Consider the following 18843-nt stretch of genomic DNA (forward strand, 5'->3'; position numbering starts at 1 on the left):
TTGTTTGTTGTTTTGTACTGTTTGGTCCAGCACTTTGCTGCAGTAGAGGGGCTTGAGTGTCTCAATGATGGGCTGGGCAATGGCGGTGGGGTAGTTTATCCACCCTGGCAGGCTCAACCATACCGCTAAGGCCAGTTCTGAGAGACCAGACCAAGACTGGACCCCTATAGGCCTTCTCCTTTATTTAAGATAGGCAAAGGCTAGGAGAAGGAAAACTCCAAAATCAAACCAAACAAGACCCCAACGGCGGAGCTTCCCAGCGCCGGCGGAAGAGGGCAATGCCTGTCGGGCAGGCAATAAGGCGGGCCTTGGCATAACAAGAACCCGGCAGCCCGATGCAACCAACATCGGAGAAGCCGCCTGTCTCATATGTCTTGAGCCGCGGTGAAAACGGTGTGGACCAAGTGTGTGTGCGTGGCCGTAGCAAAGCCACGACCACCCAAAACAATATACCCAGTGTAGGAATGTTCAATTTGATGTACGATATGTTTTCCCTGTTATGTGTATCTCTTTGCACGGAGTTCAGGAAAAGACACTAGTCAGTTCCCGCTCATCCCTTGATCTGTAATCAACTCTTGTACATTAAAGGAATCAACTGTTCCCGAGTATGTCTTAACCTGCTTACATGGCGCAGTGAATCTCGTTCCAAAGCAGGACCTACAAGATGCTGAGACGAGGCCATCACAACACACCCAGGGGCACAGCAAGACGTTCCCCCAGGGGCACTGCAAGCAGGAATGCAACACCGGCACGCCGACGCCACGAGGGACAGGACTTGTTACAGGCTTTGGTTGGCCTCATGGCACAAGGAAGACCACATGGTTCAGCCTCGGCAGGTGTTAGGGCAATGTGTCCTGAGAAGTGTAGCTATGAGATGACACAAAGCAGTTTTTGAGAATGGTGTCGCTCTATGAGTGATTGGCTGGCCTTAGGAAACGTTTCAGGAGAGAACGCACTTATCAGTATCCGGTTAAACTGCGATGAGAAGTTAAGGATGGCTATAGATGCAACGCACTCAGAGGTTCAGTGGAACTCATTAACGGCCTCTGAGGCATTTGACAGACTGGAGGAGATCACGACGAAGTCTGTGAATGAGGCAGTGGCATGGGACAAGTTTTTCTCAGCTCAACAAGGCGATCAAGAAACCGCGAAATCTTTTGTGCATAGGTGCCAACAATTGGCCTTAGATTGTGGGTTTAAGTGTCCCCATTGTCGAGCTGATCTGAATGATTTTGTGTTAGTTCAGCGGATAACAAGTGGTTTAAGCAATGTGGGACTTAAACAAGAGATCCTCCAGGATCATGAGGTTTTCAATACTGTGCAGAAATTGTTACGTAAATGTGAAATTTATGAATCCGCAGAAAAGGATAGTATTAGCGCTCGTGGAAGGGCAAACGTAGCTAGTTTGGTAAAAGGGGATGAGATAGGCTTAGGCCTAGTTGAAAGTGGGTTAGAAGGTGAAAGTAAAATTATTGCTAGCTATAGGTCTAATAATAGTGACAAGGGACACGGCCGTGGCCGTAGTAGCTTGAAACCTACTGGTAGAAGTAAGTCAGATACTAGGTGTAAAAAGTGTGGTGGTCGTTCTCATTGGCAGGGAAAATGTCCTGCTGATAATGTTAACTGTTTTCAGTGTGGTATTGTGGGTCACTTTGCTAAATTCTGTCGTCAAGGGGGGCAACAGCCCGCCAAAACGGCGCCTATCGTGGACGCGTCTGTTACGTCATGCACTGTTGCCTATCCACCTGCGGACAATCGCCAGGTAGGCCTATGTGCGGCAGTGGGGAAACTGCCGACGGTGAAAATAAAGGTTAAGCATGAGTTCTCATGTGAGTGTGTCGTTGTTGAGGCTGTTCCAGACACAGGGGCAGAAGTGTGTATAGTAGGGGTAGATTTGTTACCAAAATTGGGTTTGAAGGTACCTAATCTCTCTCGGTGTAATGTCATTGTAAATCACGCAGGGGAGAAGTCATTGAGAATATATGGGTCTGTTGATATGCTAATAGAATTGGGTGATAAATCAGTGAGCACTAGTGTTATCGTTGTGCAGGGTGCTACCCGTTTTTATATGTCTTTAGGAGTGTGTAAATCACTAGGTCTAGTGCATACAAAGTTTCCCAATCATACTGTCGCTACCGTGAATGACGTCACTCGGAAACCCTCTGCGTCGACTAACCCCCGCCAAACGCCTGAAGAAAACGTTCGCACACGGGTAGGGGGTGGTGGTCGTCAGCGCGAGATGCCATACGCTGCCACGGAGGAGAATGTCCCTAGGCTGAGGGACTGGCTACTGCAACGTTTTGCGAAGACTACGTTCAACGTTTCAAGAAACCTTCTGCCGATGATGAAAGGAGCCCCTCACCACATTCACCTGAGGGAAGGTGCCATCCCCTATGCATGTCATACACCTATACCAGTTCCTAAGCATTGGGAGGCCGATGTTAAGGCTCAGCTCGACGAAGATGTCAAATTAGGAGTAATTAGGGAGGTCCCTGCTGGTACAGCTACGGACTGGTGTGCGAGGATGGTAGTAGTCGCAAAGAAAAATGGTAAACCACGGAGGACCGTGGACTATCAAGAGCTTAATAAGAATTGCAAACGAGAAACGCATCACACATGTGCTCCTTTTGACATGGTCTCGGGTGTGCCACTTCGTACATATAAGACTGTAGTTGATGCCTATGCCGGATTCCACCAGGTGCCATTAGATGAGGAGAGCCGACAGTTGACAACGTTTATTACACCATGGGGGAGATACCAGTATTGTCGAACACCTATGGGTCATTGCGCGGCCCCCGATGCATACACGAAAAGGTTCGATGACGTCATTATTGATGTACACAGAAAGTACAAGTGCATAGATGACGTGTTGTTATATGACGACAGTGTTGAGGGAGCCTTTTGGCATACTTGTGATTTTTTGCAATTATGTGGAGATAATGGTATTACGCTGAATCCGGATAAATTCCGATTTTGTCAAAGACAGGTAGAGTTTGTGGGGTACGAACTTGATTGGGATAATTATAGGCCTTCTAATGAGCGTATGAGTGCCATTAAGAACTTCCCCATGCCTGTAAGCCCAACTATCACGGATATAAGATCTTGGTTTGGACTTGTGAACCAAATTGCACCTTTCGTGGCTGTAGCACCAGTAATGGAACCATTCAGGGATCTTCTCAAGAAATCCCCCCATCGGAAAGTTTATTGGGACCAACGCCTTCAAAACAGTTTTGTTGCAGCCCGGGACAGCATTTGCAAGATGTTGGGCGATGGACTGACATATTATGATAAGACAAGGCGCACTGCTGTTGTTACCGATTGGTGCAGAGAAGGAATGGGATTTGTTATATTGCAACAATATTGCAACTGCGAGGATCTCAATGCCCCTTTTTGTTGTAAGGGGGGATGGAAACTGGCATTGTGTGGCAGCAGGCACCTGACGGAGGCGGAGGCCGGCTATGCCGTCATTGAGGGGGAAGCGGCTGCAGTAGTATGGTGCCTTAGGAAATCGAGATTGTTTTTACTGGGATGCCCGAATTTCATTTTAATCACGGACCATAGACCTTTGGTAAAACTATTTGGGGATAGGAGCCTAAAAGACACTGCAAACCCGAGACTACTAAGGTTGAAGGAGAAAACTATGCAATATAGTTTTACCATAAGATATTTGCCGGGGAAGAAGAATTCGGCAGCCGATACGTTATCAAGATACCCAGTGATTCGCAGTGAAACTACCGTCAAAGACGAAGAGGAGGAGGAACTTATGAACGAAGTTTGTATTGCCTCCATGACGTCATTACTATGGACTGGGCTACCATGAGGGGGGAAGCAGAGAAGGATCCTGATTATTTACTATTGCAGCGACGTGTCAGCGAAGGGGGTTGGCCGTCGTCAAGGTCTCAAGTGGAGCCCTGCCTAAAACCTTTTTTCAATGTACGTGATAGACTGAGTGTCATTGAAGGATTAGTCACATATGCATATGACGAGGGGCATGTTCGTCTGGTAGTTCCGGAGGTACTACGTTTACGCATTGCAACCAATTTACATTCAGGTCATCAATCAACTGACTCAATGATCAGAAGAGCACGACAGGCGGTTTATTGGCCTGGGATTGAGGGTGACTTGGCAAATTATAGGGCACAGTGTCATGATTGCAACGTTGCAGCACCTTCGCAACAAAGGGAAAGTATTATATACACTCCCCTCCCGAATATCCATTTCAGAAAACTTGCAGATTTATTTCAAGTAGCAGGGAGGCAGTATATGGTCTACGCCGATCGACTGACTGGATGGATGGAAATTTATTTCTTCGCTAACGGAACTACATCCGCGCGATTGATCCCAGTTTTTAGAAGATATTTTATGCAGTGGGGAGCACCTGAAGAAATATCAGTGGACGAGGGCACGAATCTAACAAGCATGGAAATGAGACATTTCTTCGGTAATTGGGGAGTATCTATGAGAGTGTCGTCTGCTCACTACCCCCAGTCCAACGGGCGGGCAGAAGCTGCTGTGCGCACCGCCAAACGAACATTAATGGGCAATACTCTACCTGATGGAGGGCTAGACAATGACAAGGTAGCTCAGGCGATATTGCAGTATAGAAATACACCATTACGTGGTATAGATAAGTCTCCTGCACTGCTTGCCATGGGTCGCCAACTTCGAGATTCGGTGCCAATGTTAAAAAGTTATCATTTCGTCACCGAGCATTGGTCGGAAACCTTGTCCGCAAGAGAGAGGGAGAGAAGCGTTGTTGAGCAACGAATATCATCCAAGTATAACGAGAAAGCCAAGGATCTTTCCCCCCTACAAATAGGTGAGAGGGTAGCTATCCAGGATGTGACTACACGAGCCTGGAATAGGAGCGGGGTGGTTATTGAAAAGAATAGCTACCGCCGATATCGCATAAGGTTGGACGGGAGCGGAAGAATTTCAACAAGAAATCGCAAGCATTTGAGATCCCTGCCACCCACACCACCTGAGGGAGAACCTACTCCCACCGCCTCGGGGGAGGCTGGCCCAGTACCCACCCAGGAGAGAAGTAGCACTAGGGTACGTCGTCCTCCGCAATGGCACGATGATTATATTACAGAGTAATTCATTTTAGTTGTGTTTAATAAATATCCCCTAAACATGTCAATTTTTGTGCATATACTTTAATCCTGATTATTTGGGTTTAATAAGTGTTCCTCTTGTCATGTTTACCATTCATGTATGTTCCAGCGCTGTGTCCGAAGGACTATCTTTATTATAGCTGAATTCCTTTTGCTTCACATGTTACCACCTTTACCAGTTTTATTATTTTTGCAACTAAAAGGAGAAATCTATACTTATGTTTTAAATATACTATGTTTGCTTTGAATGGGGAGCTTTGATCTTAAAGGGGAGGTGTAGGAATGTTCAATTTGATGTACGATATGTTTTCCCTGTTATGTGTATCTCTTTGCACGGGGTTCAGGAAAAGACACGTCAGTTCCCGCTCATCCCTTGATCTGTAATCAACTCTTGTACATTAAAGGAATCAACTGTTCCCGAGTATGTCTTAACCTGCTTACACCCAGCTACTGGCATTCTGTCGTTTCCTCCACCCTTCTTCATCTCTTTCTCAGGAGGCTGATGGCTAACGACAGAACCCAATGCTCGGACACGAGTGGGCGCCGACGACGACGACATGAGAAACCATGCAACTCGTTTATCCTCTTGGCTTAGGCTAAGGCGAGAAGGAAGACCTTTCAGGGGATGAAGGAATTTCACCCCGTTCCAAGGAGGTCTCACTTCCAACTGAGGACAAACTTGTTCGAAACTCCATCTAAAACGAAATCAAGCCCATTCAGTCTTAAGACCTGGCTCAAGGTTGAGTGGTAACTTTTCACTGCTGACACAGAGCAGTTTTTTCTCTTGAAGGTACAGTAAATACTCAACTATTAGGGGTAGAGTGGCACTGAGTGGAGAGATACCCATCTACAACACCAACCATAGAAGATCGCCCACTTAGCATGGTAGACCGAGATCGAGAACTTACCGAGATATCCATAAATCCGTTTCGCCACCGGTGTCGAAAAGCCTCTCTCCGGGAGAGGATATGCTGGATAACCTTGAGGCATGAAGACATAGGGATCTCGCAATCTGATTTTAAATCTGGGCATGAGGCTGGTGTAGGAGGTCGGGTAGAAGATTGAGCTCCCTTGGTACTTCTGTCAGAAGCAGAAGGTGGTCCCAAAACCATTCTGCATGACGCCACATCGGCGCTATTAATGTCATAGAAAGGTTACTCGAAAATCTCATCCTGTTGAGGATTCTCCAAAATATGAAGCATGGGGGAACGCAAAATCATCTAGGTGATCCCACAGATGTTGAAAGGCATCTTGAAAGACCGCCTGCGGATCCGGTACTGGAGAGCAGTGAACCGGGAGCTTCCGGTTCAGGGACGCTGCTAACAGGTTGTTGCTCGTTAAGCAGTTTAGCATCCTTTACTACCTAACTATTTTTACATGTAAATAGCTGTTATGATAATTATCTTACATAAAGTTAAACCTTACTGTTAAACCTATGGGCAGTATTCCTTTGGAGTTTGTAGCATTAGCTTACGTTCATGGCTCAACTGTATATTTGACTTTACTAATAAAGTCTTGGATTATTATGAAGAAGGTTTACTCACCAACCTATCACATGGGAGCAGCAGTATCTTAATGGACCCATACGTGCAGAAATACCAGGATGTCTTCGTTTTACAGTCTTCCTCCACCCGCCAGTTTCAATGTGGATGATAGGAATGCAGCAGAAAGGTGGAGAGAATAGCGAGAAAGGTGGAAGTGCTATGCTGTCGCAACAAAGTAAAAAGACTCCCGAAGTGCAAGTCTCGGTGTTACTTACAGTTATTGGGCCTGAGGCTCAAAGTTTTCACCACATTTCAACTTTCTGATTAAGATCGGAAAGATCAGAATGCATTGCTGGCAGCATTTGAAAGATATTTTCACCCAAGCAAAAACACTGCATTTGAACATTACCGTTTCAATATTCGGGCACAGATGGATGGGTGAATCTTTTGATCAGTATGTAACGGCTCTGCGTCATATAGCGTGGGATTGTGATTTTGCGAATATAACACAAGAAGAAATTTTGAGAGACAGGATTATGTTTGGCATTTCGGATGATAAGGTCAGAGATCGTCTTCTTTGGGAAAGGAATCTAACTTTGGAGAGAACCTTAGAGATTTGTTGAGTTAGCGAGGTATCTATAGCACAGCAAGAGGAGATCAACAGAGTATTAGAAAGCAAGGTTATTACTGTGTCTGCAAAGCTGAAGGATCCAGTTGGAAGAATGATGCCAGTGACGGATGTTCATCGAAAATTGGAAAAAACGGACTGGATTACTGATTGTAGGTTCTGTGGTAGAAGTCACAGGAAATTAAAGGAAGTTTGTCCAGCTTGGGGTAAGCGGTGCATAAATTGCAAAAAACTTAACCACTTTAAGTTTAAATGTCCAGCATGAGTGGTGCAAAAAACGAATTTGAACTCGCTTAATAGCATGAGGGAGGCCGATTTGGAAGAAAACGACTCGTCATGTATATTCACAGTGAAAACGGTAGCTAGTATCAAGATGACTAAGGAACAAACTGTTACACTTAAAGTTACTCCACTATGCTACATAAGATTCCAGATAGAATGCGGAGCAGATTGTAATGTGCTGCCACTCCATGTGTACCAAGCTGCAACTGGCGACTCAGAGTTGAAGGGGGAAGGGCCATCATCAACCACATTGTATGTTTATGGGCAAAAAGGCATTTGTTCCTTTGGCAGTGTGTGTATTCGTGTTTGGCGGGGAGTTCGTACCATTAATTTGAGGTGTGAGTTATTACAGGGTCAGCGATTTCATTCAATTTTGGGTTATCAAGCATGTGAGGCACTTCATATTCTGGAAATAAAGGATAATGACCAGATTAATCCCATCTGTGACAACGCCCTGCACGTCAGTTTAGCCTGCTCTTCTGCTATCACAAAGGAACCTCTGATTGAACGGCATCCACAAGTTTGCAGAGGTGTTGCCGGTGAGCTTGATTACAGTTATAAAATCAGAGTTAATCAGTCTGTTAACCCAGTGCAGCATGCTCCTAGAAGGGTACCTGCGGCAGTACGTTCCGTCCTGCAAAAGGAACTAGATAAGCTTGAAAGTGAAAACATAATTGCTAAGGTACAGCAACTAACGGAGTGAGTCTCCTCTTTATTAATACCTAAAAAAATAAAGAAATACGAATTTGCATTGATCCAAGGGATCTAAATAAGGCAGTGCATCGTGAGCACTATCAATTACCAACACTGGAAGACATTGCCTCTCGTCTTGCAGGAGCTCGTGTGTTCACAGTCTTGGATATGAAACACGGGTTTTGGCATGTGCCTTTGGAGGAGGAGAGCTCGTACTTAACAGCTTTTAATACTCCATTTGGACGTTACCGCTGGCTGAGAATGCTATTTGGAATATGCTCGGCACCGGAAGTTTTTCAGCGTTGTATGCATCAGCTGATTGAGGGTCTTGAGGGAATTAAGGTCATTGCAGAAGACTTTTCGGTGTATGGAAAAGGAGCTACTGACATAGAGGCTACAAATGATCATGATAGAAATCTTCAGTCCTTTATCAGGCGCTGTGAAGAGCGAAACGTGGTACTGGGAACTGATAAACTCCAATTGAGACAAACGGGAGTTTCATTTATGGGTCATGTAGCAACAGACAAAGGATTAAAACCAGGACCTGAGAAAAGAAAATGAAAGCTTTAGTGGAGATGCCAGCACCTAAAGATGTTGCAGGGGTACGAAGATTTCTTGGAATGGTGCAGTACCTAGCTAAATTTCTGCCAAAATTAGCTGAACTGACTGCTCCTCTGAGGATCTTCTGCACAACTACTCTGAATTTGTGTGGTAGGATGTTCAAGAAAAAGCTTTCAAATATGTTAAAGAGGCAGCCAGTAAAACACCTGTTCAACGTTATTATAGTCTAATTTCAGAGGTTACTATTCAGTGTGATGCATCCCAGTATGGAGTTGGAGCAGCCCTTTTGCAGAAAGGCCAGCCCGTGGCTTTTGCATCCAGAAGTTTGTCAGAGGCACAGCAGCGTTATGCACAAATTGAAAAGGAATGTTTAGCTATTGTTTTTGCATGTGAGAGGTTTCCCCATTATGTATATGGACGGGACAAGGTCACGGTGCATTCTGACCACCAACCACTGGAGTTAATTTTCAAGAAACTGTTAGCAGCAGCCCCAGCTAGGCTTCAGAGGATGCTGCTACATCTGCAGTATTATGCTTTGGAGGTTAAGTATGTCAAAGGAAAACACACGTACATTACTGACACATTAAGCCGTGCGTTCTTGCCTAATTGCTCTGAAAATTCTATATTTGTAAATTACCTTCAAACTGTGAAAAATGAGGCTACAACACTCATTGGAGATACCTTGATGATCACAGATGACAGATTGCAAGAGATAAAAGCTCACAGTGGAAGTGACAGTAATATTCAAGCAGTTGCAAAAATGATCAGAGAAGGATGGCCAAATGATAGAAATAAAGCTCCTGAGTGTGCCAGAGCTTTTTATAATCATAGAGATGAACTGCTTACTGAAGATGGTTTAGTGTTCAAAGGAAATCGTTTAATTGTTCCTAAGAGTCTCAGGAAACAGATGTTGGACGTTGGACATTGCACATTAAGGACACATTGGAGTGGAGGGTTGTCTAAGAAGGATGAGAGAAGCGCTGTTCTGGCCAGGAATATCCTCGGATCTGAAAGCATTGGTTCAACAGTGTGATGCTCATTTGTCAATTAGAGACCTTTCTCCTAAAGAATCGATGAAAAGTCATGAGTTTACCCTTCATCCATGGTCAAAAGTAGGAGCTGATCTATGTCATATTGATAATCGGATACTCCTTATAGTAGCTGATTATTTTAGCTGTTTTCTTGAAGTATCAAGAGTAAATAATACGACATCGACTACCATCGTTAGAGAACTACTGTACAAATTATATTTTCTCATCATGGAATACCGGAACAGTTAGTAACAGATAATGGGCCACAGTTTATCACACCAGAATTCCGTTCTTTTGCATAGACATGGTCTTTTGAACACATTACTTCTAGTCCAAGGTATGCACAATCAAATGGAAAGGCTGAGAATGCCGTGAAAATAGTAGAGAAAATGTTCACAAAGTGTAAACTGACTGGAGAATCAGAGATTTTGGCTTTACTCAATTGAAATAACACAGCAACAGATGGCATGTTAACTAGCCCAGCCCAAAGACTTATGGGTAGACGTAAAACTATCATGCCCTGCATGTTAGCATTACTAAAGCCTAGATATCCTACACAGCAAGACTCTTTAGTTATCTTGGAAAAAAAGGACAAGCAGGCCCATTACTGTAACAGAGGGACATGTGCATTGAAGCCAATACCCGCAGGAGAGGTGTTACGCCTCAGACTGCCAGGTATGGACTCCTGCGCTTTGCATGGGAGAAGTCGCTCCTAGATCTTACAAAGTCAAGGTGGGAAATAGAGAGTACAGAAGAAATCGACGGCAGTTATTGGCTACAGGAGAGAGATGTTCGGATGACTTGGAGAACACTGAGGTTGATACTGACGAGCAATTGGACGATAATGATCTGGAACAGATCTTACAAGAGCAGAATTTGATACGGAGCTGCAGTCCACAACGGAAAGAAAAGAGTAAACCTGAGCTGAGAAGCGAGGATGCCTGTGAGCCACTTGTCGTTAAAGAAGCCTATTTGGAGGACGATGTTCTTGAGACATCCGAGCCTGAAATCCAAAATAGACGTTCAACACGTTTCAAGAGTAAACCTAAACATTATGGCATAGATGATTGTTGATAGTACATGAATATTAACCCTTTTACCCCCGGGCTCTTTGGAAATTTCCAACCCTTAACCCCGAGGGGGTTATTTTTTCCCCACCACATTTTGCAGTATATTTTTTTTAAATTGCTCTAACAGCCTTAATTTTTGTCATAGAGAGGTCAGGTTGGTGTCATTCTCTCGGAAAATGCCTGAATTTTTTCAAAAAATTATCAAGATGAAAAAAAAATTTCTTATAGCATTTTTTTTGCAAGGACGTACCGGTACGTCCATGGGGGTAAAGGGGTGGGTTTTGTGAAACGTACCAGTACGTCCTTTGGGGGTAAAAGGGTTAAAGTTTTTTGTATATTAAAAAACTTTTTATATATATAGTTATTTTATTGATTATTAAGCTAATTTACTGTACATGCAAACTTCTTTTGGAAGAAGGGGAGATGTAACAAGTTGTTGATCGTTAAGCAGTTTAGCATCCTTTACTACCTGACTATTTATTTATGTAAATAGATGTTATGATAATTATCTTACATAAAGTTAAACCTAAGGGCAGTATTCCTTTGGAGTTTGTAGCATTAGCTTACATTCATGGCTCTACTGTATATTTGACTTATACTAATAAAGTCTTGGATTATTATGAAGAAGGTTTACTCCCCGACCTATCACAGTCGGGTATAAGAGAGAGCTCCCCCGTCACTTCTGTCAGAAGCAGGAGGTGGTCCCGAAACCATTCTGCATGGAGCCACATCGGCGCTATTAATGTCACAGATAGGTTACTTGAAAATCTCACCCTGTTGAGGATTCTCCTAAATATGAAGCATGGGGGAACGCATAATCATCTAGGTGATCCCACAGATGTTGAAAGGCATCTTGAAAGACCCCCTGCGGATCCAGTACTGGAGAGCAGTAAACCGGGTGATTCCGGTTCAAGGACGCTGCTAACAGGTCTATTGTTAGCAAACCCCACAAAGTCAAGACTTTTTTCACTATCCGATGGAAGATATAATCTGAGCCTATCTACTCAGCTTGCCTGCCACGACGTTAAACTTGGCTGACAGGGATATCGAGCTGTCTTCTGTTCATCGCAATAATTCTAAAGTCAGCTGTCAAAGTTGCCATGAAATACAGTAGTACCTCCTTGTTTGTTTAGATATGCCACTATGGCAGTGTTGTCACTCATCAACACTCCCGAGTGGCTTTAAAAGAGCTGTTAGAAATTTTGAAGGACAAGGAAGGTTGTCCTCAACTCCATGAGGTTTATGTCGCATTTATGTGGGCTAACTCGGACTATAGTTCAGAGACCACATGGTGCAATAAGAGTGTATCACACCCCTCTCTTGATTCTCCCATGAGGAGCTTCAATTCGAGTGGAACAGGAAGAAGATCTACATCACTGAAAAGCTTCGTGTCTGAGACCCATCAACTCGGTTCTTCCTTTTGCTCTGGGATCCCTGTTTTGAAACCATAAGGTCTTCAGTTGCCACTGAAGTGACCACTTATAAAGACAACTGTTGCGGACCAGGCGTTCTAACGAAGCCAGGTGTCCCAGCCGCTGTTGCCACAGGTGAGTTAATGGTGAAGGACGAGCCAAAAACTTGCGTGCCCCTTCCTTGAGTCTTTCCCTACATTTTGAGCAATGGGAAGCCTGCGTGTAGGAGTGTGTCCTCCTGGGACATCAATGTGCCTGGCCAAATGTGAAAGCTGCACCATCAATAAAAGCTACACCTGAAAAGACAAACTGGAAAGATTTTAACGTTTAGCTAAAGTCAGTTTACGTGGAAGAAGGAATCTATCTTCGACCACGGCTGAGATCAGAGTAAGAAATGTATGAATGAGCAAGGAGATGGTGCTTCTCCCCGCTACTATTTGTTAACAAACGGGCAATTGCTTACCCCTTGTTAAGAGATTTTATAGCTGTATGGAAGCTAATTTTGTAGGAACAAATCACCTGCAAATATTCGCTCAGGAATTTCAAACATCTACACAAACAAAATATTTGTAAAAACATCAAATAATTGGTCCTAACGATGCATAACAAAATCTGTAAATTCAAGATAAAAAACTTATCCTATAAGCAATGACAACCTTAAGGGGTCTCCCTTTGAAACAATAAAATACCAGACTTATGTCAAAAGAATTTTTACAAAGTTATTTAAATATTAAGAAGTTCTCTTTAACAACAATCATATCACAGTCAGTATGAAATTATACAACCTTTTCAACCTACACAAAATATATACTAAATTAACTAAATTGTACTATACTGCAGGAGTGGCCGAGGTCATAAATTTATCAAAATGTCTGCTATTCATCTCTACATTGTTACCAATATCTACAATTTTGAATTAAAGTGCATGTGAACATTAATAATAAACCTTCATATCAATTCGATAAAATGCTTGAACCTGTTCTTATAGGCACATACAAAGGAACATTATATAATCAAGCATAAAAACAAGATCAAAGTAACTATCTTAAATGGAAAATTCTGTTATGTTTCATGAACACAAACCTAATCTAACATGTGATGGAAATTGTGCCATCTCAAATAATAAAGGCCTATGCTTCAACATTTTGCATTTTGAATAAAGGCCATTTCAAACAATAGAAAAACAGAGAACTCTGAGCAAGAGTAACATGCAACATTCAATCAAGATTACTGTACATCTTTTTTAAAACAAACCTGTTTCTCTTTATATTTCTAATAGGCTTAATGACCCCTATACTTCTTTGCACTACTCTGAGTATCATTCTTTCTAAGGGTTCTCTTGCTTGAGAATACATTCGGGCACACTATTCTATCTTATTTCTCTTCCTCTTGTTTTGTTGAAGTTTTTATAGTTATATAGGAAATATTTATAATAATGTTGTTACAGTTCTTAAAATATTTCATTTTTCGTTGTTTCCTTTCCTCACTGGGCTATTTTCCCCGTTGGAGCCCCTGGGCTTATAGCATACTGCTTTTCCAACTAGGATTATAGTTTAGCAAGTAATAATAATAATAATAATCAGAGGGAAATGAAAGAGGAACTTCCATATCGTACGGCAGGATTTAAACCGACATATGGAACTGGCTCGTAGAAAACAATTTTCCCAGGCTCATCCAAAAGAGGAGACACTACAATGCTGTTATGTGGTACTTCTAAGATGGTTCAGACCTTTGGTCGTCTTGGATCATCGATTAGGTTAGTCCACAAATAAATGACTTATGGATGGGCTTAAGCCATAAAGTCAAGCTATAGAACAGACCTTAGTACGACAGAAAGAAGCGCTAAATATCATGTTGTTTACATTTGTTGACCAGTTAACCTTCCCACTATTGTAGGACCAATCAAAAGTTATCATAATACATTGCATAAGTATCATACAGCCAAGACAGTATGTGAAGAGTGGCCACCGACATCTCCCTATATCTCTTTGACATTTAACAATAAACATGCTTGAAGCCAAAACACAAATAAAATCTTCTAAAAAGGTGAAAAGAGCGCCCGCAAAAATCAACCGCACTGTAGCCACCAGCTGCGTAAAAAGGAATAGCGAGGCGGGATCGTATAGGGGCACCTGAAGGTGATAGGATGTGTAACGGCTCCTTACTTATCCTACCCCTTAGACTGTATTTTGGCAAGAAAGGTACTGTACTGGACAAGTTTACAGTACTCTGAATTCAAGGAATTGTGTGGCATTGGCAATTTGTGAGGTCAGATTAAAAACCAGAGAAAAAAACATTGCAACATCAATTAAAAAAACTCTGGAAAACTGTACTCACAAATTGCCAATGCCACACAATTCCTTAAATGAATCCCAAGTCTTATGGGCTGCCAGCAAAAGAGCCCCCACACACAGTGGGACAAACCTAACTGAAAACATCCCAAGTTATTACCAAGTGCTTGATTGGTGAGATTTGTTGAAAAGGCTCTTGATTTTAATAATAAACCTGGGTTTGTATGTTACACTGATTCAATTACACTGGCATCACTGTAGTTGATCAAAGAGTCCGGCTGACCTAAAAGCTAGAGGGTTACTAGCGGAAAAATAAAACTTGTTGGAAATAACTTTTGGTTTGGTGGTACTAGTAATCTGTCGGATCCCACAACTGTTCAATGAATCCCCTTTGAAGATCATTTATCCTCTGGGTATAAAATACCTTAATAAAAGGATAAACATTTCAAGCATGTGATCCCTCTATGATGCAGTTTTTAAAAGTTTAGTAAGTCCCCTTCAAAACCTCTAAAGATGAGGCTACGTTCTCATGGAAAGTATCTCATTCAACAAGGAAGCAAATTCTATAACTCTATTAATATGTATATCAATATTTCATCAGGCTGACTGAAATAAACATTTACTTCACAAACATGTTTGTTGTTCATCAGAGTACTTCAGATATGGGAAATATTATATATTGAGCTTAAAAATCTAATAATGAGGGTCTTCTTAGATTCTATGCCTCCCTACAATCATACAGATGTAGAAACTACAGTAGTACCTCGGTTTACGAGTCATTTAGCATACAGTAAAAGCAAATTGGTATACAAGCACAAAGATTTAAATTAGTTTATGAGCATTGTATTGGTCTACAAGGCAAAGATTTCACTTAATGTTCACCTTTATAATGTTAGGGGTTATAATTTGTTCATTCAATTTCATGGCAAACCTATAAAAATGAGTTAATGTGTAGTTATGAAATACACTGAGAGAATTTCCTTTATTTCTTATGGAAAATGTTTTAAAAAATGATTATTTTATATTATGAGCTTGCTCTTGGAAGAAAAATGAAACTCGTACACCGAGGTACTACTATAATCTGTAATAAAGAATCCTCTCCTTTCTGCTTAGGGAAATAAGTACGAATGTGTTCTCATTCCAGGAATACATACAAACTTAGGGGATCCCTGATATAGTCATACTTAGATTCTCCATTCACAAGAAACTGTCAGAAAATCATCTGACAGCGTTCAAACCTCTCTCCCTATGAACTAATCATGAAAGACCTTCAAAGAAATCTTGAATACAAGCCACTTCTAACTTCTTGGCGAGCCGTAAGAGTTTCTCCTATTCAAGTTCCTCAACTTGGGTTGCTGTGGCCTGATTGCTAACGTCTCTGCCTGGTGTTTGCCAGTCAGGGGTTCGAGTCCCACTCAGACTCGTTAGGGCCATTAGTGTCTGCAACCTTACCACCATTGTGAGCTAAGGTTGGGGGTATTTGGGGGAGCCTATAGGTCTATCTGCTGAGTCATCAGCAGCCACTGCCAGGCCCTCCCTGGTCCTAGCTTGGGTGGAGAGGAGGCTTGGGCGCTAATCATATAATATATGGTCAGTCTCTAGGGCAGTGTCCTGATTGCTAGGGCAATGTCACTGTCCCTTGCCTCTGCCGTTCATGAGCGACCTTTAAACCTTTAAACCAAGGGAACTCTTTGGAGGAATGTGACAAGGTTTCTATTTGTAGTAACCTGATATCTATTTCCTATGAACACGACTATTTGATGACTTATGTACCTGGAAATCATAGGCATGGGTTTCAGGTTAAGCCAACCCTAGGACCAAATTCAACATAATTCGACCTAAAAACAGTCTTTTATAACCAATTAAGTTTGCAAGTGACCTTCTGTAATGGCAATCTGTGAGGCCAGATATGAACACATAATTCGCTCGCTTGCGACAACAACGTCATAACTCAAAAAATGTGTTTGAGTTATCCGTATAGACATATTTATCTTCAAATGCTGATTTTTTTTGGCAAAAAGTTTCATAATTGTAGCTAAAAAATTGATCGCTGGAGGTGCTAAATTTCCTAACGACATACAATAATATGATAAGTGTTTTAATTGATTAAAATGGCTCTCCTGAAAAATAGCTATTTTTGAGTTATGACGACGTTGTCGCAAACGAGCGATTATACACCTTACAGGTGACATTATCCTCTTACAAAAGCCTTCACTAAAATAGGTGAACATAGACAAATATGGAAAACATAGAGAAAATAAATTAATATTGCCAATAACTGTGATCCAGTGGACATGACTATAAAATAAGTTTAGGGACCTTTTCAATTGAGCGAGGTGTTACCACTTCTGCAGTATATGTACAATATCAAACCCTATTAGAATCATTAACAGGCAAAATACATTTAAAAGTATTTTAGTAAAAGGGAAAAAACATTATTTATTTATACAGGTGAAAATATTTTTACAAAAGTCATTTATCAGAGCTAAACAGACTAAAAACCATTATCTATTTTCTAAAAATAAAAAAAAGGAATATTTTTAAATGGAAATTTTCATAAATCCTTAAATGTATTCTGCCTATTAACAATGTTATGAAAATACCTACTAAGCCCTAAAAATCGCATCAAATTCGAATACGCCTGAGGAACAGAGTGCCAGGATGTCTACTTAATATGGAGAGCATGAAATCACTATAGGCACTTTGAGTTGAATATAACTAACGAGACTAAATTTTCATTGGTAACTAAGCTTAAATTTGTAAATCACGTGATCTTTGCAAAAGAATTGATATGGAACGAAACATTAGTACATTAGTAGAGTTCGAAGTGACTGCAGGAGCGTAGGTGTTTGAAGTACTGTGAAATGCGAATGGAAGGGGATCGACCTTCACACCAATATTCCCGTCCTTTGGTGGTGGTGTTATAGAGTAAAATCTGTAAAAGAAAATTACGATTTTAGAATTTTTTTCATTAAGTGTTTTAAAGTAATCAAAATAATTTAATAATTCCATTGAATTCTTATATACTGTACAGGTCTTCGACTTACAAACATTCGGAACTACCACCCAAAATCCAAGTGAAAATAACAAAGATAAGGTAAAGAAATACCATAATAAAAAAATATTGTAACATTCAATACAGAAAGCAAAATGACATTTGTAATAACCTCATATCAATTTCATATGGCAGCTGGAATTTATAGGCATGGGTTACAGGTTAGGCCTACCTTAGGCCAAAATCTAACATTGAGTTTTGTAAGTTGAGGACCTTCAGTAATACTTTAATTCCAACGAATTCCTATACTAAACTGGAATAGGTTTAGGTCATGAGGACTAATGATGTGAAAAATATCACACTATAATAGCTCATAATTTCAAAACTCAGTAACAAAAACTGTGCGTTAATAAATTTCTCAATAATGTGAGAAACAGAATTAAGCCTTTAACCCCCAGGCTATTTGGAAATTTCCAACCCCTAACCCAGAGGGGGTTATTTTTTTCCCAGCACATTTTGCAGTATATATTTTTTAAATTGCTCTAACAGCCTTAATTTTTGTCTTAGAGAGGTCAGGTTGGTCTCATTCTCTTGGAAAATGCCTGAATTTTTTCAAAAAATTATCAAAAATATGAAAAAAAAAATTTTTATAGCATTTTTTTGCAAGGACGTACCGGTACATCCATGGGGGTAAAGGGATGGCTTTTGTGAAACGTACCAGTACGTCCTTTGGAGGTAAAAGGGTTAAGCAAAGAGTGGCATGTAATCTGCTTAATTGGTACTGTTCACTTGCTTAACAACAACAACAACAACAACAAATGCAGCCATTTCTAGTCCACTGCAGGACAAAAGCTTCAGTCATGTCAATTCGTGTCTGGGATTTGCCCCGTTTTTTTTTTTATCATCATGTTGACCCCACTGTGGATTGGTGATGGTGGGATATTTTCATTTGATCGCTCACAGCAAACCAATCTATCATGGGTGGCCTTGACTAGCTTTGAGGATCACGACGATACGCAAACCCTTTCACAACATCAAGGTATCCCCACTCAGACAGAGCTTTTTATACAGTCATGGGCTAAAAAAATAACAAATTTGGAAATAATTTGTATTTTTCCTAACATCCAAACCTGAAGCTATTTATTAGGGTATTACTTTCGGCAACGCTGAAAACCAGCCAAGACAATTTTAGTGAAGGATAATTACCCCATCCGCTAGTTAGCGGGAGGGGGTTGGGGTGGACTAGCTACCCCGCTCACTCACACCTGTTCGTTGAGTA

General features: G+C 41.5%; 1 pseudogene; it reads right to left on the reverse strand.

The window, feature by feature from the left end:
• Positions 1 to 16692: 16692 nt before the first annotated feature.
• LOC137636002 (uncharacterized) overlaps positions 16693 to 18843 on the reverse strand; it is a 72780-nt pseudogene continuing 70629 nt past the window's right edge.

This window comes from Palaemon carinicauda, unplaced genomic scaffold, assembly GCF_036898095.1.
Source record: "Palaemon carinicauda isolate YSFRI2023 unplaced genomic scaffold, ASM3689809v2 scaffold21, whole genome shotgun sequence".
Taxonomy (NCBI): Eukaryota; Metazoa; Arthropoda; class Malacostraca; order Decapoda; family Palaemonidae; genus Palaemon; species Palaemon carinicauda.